This window comes from Schistocerca americana, unplaced genomic scaffold (genome assembly GCF_021461395.2).
Source record: "Schistocerca americana isolate TAMUIC-IGC-003095 unplaced genomic scaffold, iqSchAmer2.1 HiC_scaffold_77, whole genome shotgun sequence".
NCBI lineage: Eukaryota > Metazoa > Arthropoda > Insecta > Orthoptera > Acrididae > Schistocerca > Schistocerca americana.
Genome location: NW_025726533.1, coordinates 907,501 through 912,500, shown reverse-complemented (window position 1 = coordinate 912,500; position 5,000 = coordinate 907,501). Strand labels below are relative to the sequence as shown.

The following is a 5,000-nucleotide window of genomic DNA, read 5'->3' as shown; positions in this document are numbered from 1 at the left end:
AAGAGCACCCTGGTAGGATTGCAACGGGGTCCGCCTCGGGACGCACGAGCACGCACGAGGCGCGTCGCACGCCTTCAGCTCGCCCCACCGGCAGGACGTCCCACGATACATGCCAGTTAAACACCGACGGGCGGTGAACCAACAGCGTGGGACACAAATCCAACTACGAGCTTTTTAACCGCAACAACTTTAATATACGCTATTGGAGCTGGAATTACCGCGGCTGCTGGCACCAGACTTGCCCTCCAATAGATACTCGTTAAAGGATTTAAAGTGTACTCATTCCGATTACGGGGCCTCGGATGAGTCCCGTATCGTTATTTTTCGTCACTACCTCCCCGTGCCGGGAGTGGGTAATTTGCGCGCCTGCTGCCTTCCTTGGATGTGGTAGCCGTTTCTCAGGCTCCCTCTCCGGAATCGAACCCTGATTCCCCGTTACCCGTTACAACCATGGTAGGCGCAGAACCTACCATCGACAGTTGATAAGGCAGACATTTGAAAGATGCGTCGCCGGTACGAGGACCGTGCGATCAGCCCAAAGTTATTCAGAGTCACCAAGGCAAACGGACCGGACGAGCCGACCGATTGGTTTTGATCTAATAAAAGCGTCCCTTCCATCTCTGGTCGGGACTCTGTTTGCATGTATTAGCTCTAGAATTACCACAGTTATCCAAGTAACGTGGGTACGATCTAAGGAACCATAACTGATTTAATGAGCCATTCGCGGTTTCACCTTAATGCGGCTTGTACTGAGACATGCATGGCTTAATCTTTGAGACAAGCATATGACTACTGGCAGGATCAACCAGGGAGCTGCGTCAACTAGAGCTGAGCAGCCGGCCGCCCGGGAGTGTGTCCCGGGGGCCCGCGCGAACACGCAAGCGTCCGCTCAATTATTCTGCAAACAGGAGGAGGCTGAGCTCCCCTGCACCATACACCTCGAAACCCTCTCAGGTCCCGGCGGCGCGCAGCGCCGTCCTAAGTACTTGGTCGGGTTCGAGAGAGGCGCAATCGCCCGGAGTTTGGCGAGTAGACGCTTTAGGTGCGACCACCCGTGCTCCCAACTGAGCTTGCCGCTGCCGACAGAGGCCCGGGAGCGTGCTGTCGTGGCATTGCCGGCGGGAGACAACACGCGCCACCTACGGTGACCGGCAGCTCCAACGCCAGCGCCACAGAAGGACAAAAGCCCCACTTGGGTGCCGAAGCGAACTCTCCCAGCACAGCGCACGCGCCAACACGTCCGCACAGCTGCGATACAAACCACCTGCGAGAACCGCAGAGGCGACCGAGCAGCAGACGGCGTCGCGGCGCCGAGCGCCGGGCGGCGGCGCATCCTCAGCGCACACAGTCCTCAATCGGACCAGCACACTGCAGATGTCCACCGCGCTTCGCACCGGGCCCGCGAGGACCTACTTTGGCCGCACGGCGCCGCGTGCAGGGTGCGCCGGCGCGCAGCTGCGCCGCCTGCCGCCTCCGTCGGCCGGCGCGCCTGCCACTGGCCGCCCCCACCAGCCGGCTGTAGCGCGTGCGCCCACGCACCGCGCGGCCAGCACGCCGGGAGGCCCCCCCTCACCGGCCGGGGACGGTCCCACCCAGCCACCGCCGCGTATCGCTTCACACCCAGATGCCATTCACGTTCGTGGGCATGGTGGGTATCGCTGGAACAACCGGTTGGTAGCTCAACCGATCGTCGCCATCACTGATTCACCTCTAGCGAGAACAACCGCACCACAACGGTTTACCAGTTGTTCATTTGCGTAACGTCACCAGCAAACGTAGGCGTCCATCGCCATTTGCAAATTCAACGATTGTTGCATGCCTGTGTCAGGTGTCACGACACACTATGTCTGCCCACATACACGCAACAACATGTGCACGCTTCGCGAACACGTGGAAGGTGGCCCCCGTACGTATGCGATGTCCATTGCGCGAACGACTGTCAACCGGCCTCTGTCGCATGTCGCAGATGTGGAACGCAGTGCACCATGCTATCACGGTGTGTGAGAAGAGACGACTACGTCTGACAACACGCGCCACTACATCAACAGACGGCTCATGCCGATCGCCATCCAGGGCATACCACACTGCAATCCAGCTCTTATAGGGAGACGACACGTAGCTGAGTGCACAACATTTGGACCGCATGGTTCGCCGTTGTTGGCGCAGTCGTTGTACGGTCACATGTACCACGATGTATCATTCAGTACATGAGGACCAATGTGCAGTACAGTGTGTGATTTGGACGTACAACATCAGCGGACAGTTGACACAGGCTGTACCACAGCGTAGGCTAAGTGCTTCGCCATGCAAATGCCAATGAACAACTGCAAATGCCAATGAACAACTGCAAAGGGCATTGAGCATGTACGTCCTGCTGCCATCCACATTACAGTGTATAGCTGCAAGGTGTTTAACATGAAGCGATACACTGGGGACCGGGCAGTGCGAGTAGCAAACTATATTGCGGGGGTTGCAGTTAGGCAACACTACACTAATTTAACGCGTCGTATGACAATTACAGAGCAGGTTAAGGCCCAACGTGTGTTGGGTTAAGGCCCAACGTGTGTTGGGTTAAGGCCCAACGTGTGTTGGGTTAAGGCCCAACGTGTGTTGGGTTAAGGCCCAACGTGTGTTGGGTTAAGGCCCAACGTGTGTTGGGTTAAGGCCCAACGTGTGTTGGGTTAAGGCCCAACGTGTGTTGGGTTAAGGCCCAACGTGTGTTGGGTTAAGGCCCAACGTGTGTTGGGTTAAGGCCCAACGTGTGTTGGGTTAAGGCCCAACGTGTGTTGGGTTAAGGCCCAACGTGTGTTACGTTACGGCGCAACGTGGGTTACGTTACGGCGCAACGTGGGTTGCGTTACGGCGCAACGTAGGTTACGTTACGGCGCAACGTAGGTTACGTTAAGGCGCAACGTAGGTTACGTTAAGGCGCAACGTAGGTTACGTTAAGGCGCAACGTAGGTTACGTTAAGGCGCAACGTAGGTTACGTTAAGGCGCAACGTAGGTTACATTAAGGCGCAATATAGGTTACATTAAGGCGCAATATAGGTTACATTAAGGCGCAATATAGGTTACGTTAAGGCGCAATATAGGTTACGTTAAGGCGCAATATAGGTTAGGTTAAGGCGCAATATAGGTTACGTTAAGGCGCAATATAGGTTACGTTAAGGCGCAATATAGGTTACGTTAAGGCGCAATATAGGTTACGTTAAGGCGCAATATAGGTTACGTTAAGGCGCAATATAGGTTACGTTAAGGCGCAATATAGGTTACGTTAAGGCGCAATATAGGTTAGGTTAAGGCGCAATATAGGTTAGGTTAAGGCGCAATATAGGTTAGGTTAAGGCGCAATATAGGTTAGGTTAAGGCGCAATATAGGTTACGTTAAGGCGCAATATAGGTTACGTTAAGGCGCAATATAGGTTACGTTAAGGCGCAATATAGGTTAGGTTAAGGCGCAATATAGGTTAGGTTAAGGCGCAATATAGGTTAGGTTAAGGCGCAATATAGGTTAGGTTAAGGCGCAATATAGGTTAGGTTAAGGCGCAATATAGGTTAGGTTAAGGCGCAATATAGGTTAGGTTAAGGCGCAATATAGGTTAGGTTAAGGCGCAATATAGGTTAGGTTAAGGCGCAATATAGGTTACGTTAAGGCGCATTATAGGTTACGTTAAGGCGCAATATAGGTTACGTTAAGGCGCAATATAGGTTAGGTTAAGGCGCAATATAGGTTACGTTAAGGCGCAATATAGGTTACGTTATGGCGCAATACAGGTTACGTTAAGGCGCCATACAGGTTAGGTTAAGGCGCCATACAGGTTAGGTTAAGGCGCAATACAGGTTAGGTTAAGGCGCAATACAGGTTAGGTTAAGGCGCAATACAGGTTAGGTTAAGGCGCAATACAGGTTAGGTTAAGGCGCAATACAGGTTAGGTTAAGGCGCAATACAGGTTAGGTTAAGGCGCAATACAGGTTAGGTTAAGGCGCAATACAGGTTAGGTTAAGGCGCAATACAGGTTAGGTTAAGGCGCAATACAGGTTAGGTTAAGGCGCAATACAGGTTAGGTTAAGGCGCAATACAGGTTAGGTTAAGGCGCAATACAGGTTAGGTTAAGGCGCAATACAGGTTAGGTTAAGGCGCAATACAGGTTAGGTTAAGGCGCAATACAGGTTAGGTTAAGGCGCAATACAGGTTAGGTTAAGGCGCAATACAGGTTAGGTTAAGGCGCAATACAGGTTAGGTTAAGGCGCAATACAGGTTAGGTTAAGGCGCAATACAGGTTAGGTTAAGGTACGACATAGGTTAGGTTAAGGTACGACATAGGTTAGGTTAAGGTACGACATAGGTTAGGTTAAGGTACGACATAGGTTAGGTTACGGTACGACATAGGTTAGGTTACGGTACGACATAGGTTAGGTTACGGTACGACATAGGTTAGGTTACGGTACGACATAGGTTAGGTTACGGTACGACATAGGTTAGGTTACGGTACGACATAGGTTAGGTTACGGTACGACATAGGTTAGGTTACGGTACGACATAGGTTAGGTTACGGTACGACATAGGTTAGGTTACGGTACGACATAGGTTAGGTTACGGTACGACATAGGTTAGGTTACGGTACGACATAGGTTAGGTTACGGTACGACATAGGTTAGGTTACGGTACGACATAGGTTAGGTTACGGTACGACATAGGTTAGGTTACGGTACGACATAGGTTAGGTTACGGTACGACATAGGTTAGGTTACGGTACGACATAGGTTAGGTTACGGTACGACATAGGTTAGGTTACGGTACGACATAGGTTAGGTTACGGTACGACATAGGTTAGGTTACGGTACGACATAGGTTAGGTTACGGTACGACATAGGTTAGGTTACGGTACGACATAGGTTAGGTTACGGTACGACATAGGTTAGGTTACGGTACGACATAGGTTAGGTTACGGTACGACATAGGTTAGGTTACGGTACGACATAGGTTAGGTTACGGTAC

At 51.8% G+C, this 5,000-nt stretch overlaps 1 non-coding gene across 1 annotated transcript in view; it reads right to left on the bottom strand.

Moving 5' to 3' along the window:
- LOC124590618 overlaps positions 1-812 on the bottom strand; it is a 1,910-nt gene extending 1,098 nt beyond the window's left edge. Inside the window, exon 1 of the ribosomal RNA XR_006976676.1 lies at positions 1-812. This exon is cut by the window's left edge and continues 1,098 nt beyond it. This is a non-coding gene — a ribosomal RNA (small subunit ribosomal RNA).
- Positions 813-5,000: the final 4,188 nt, after the last annotated feature.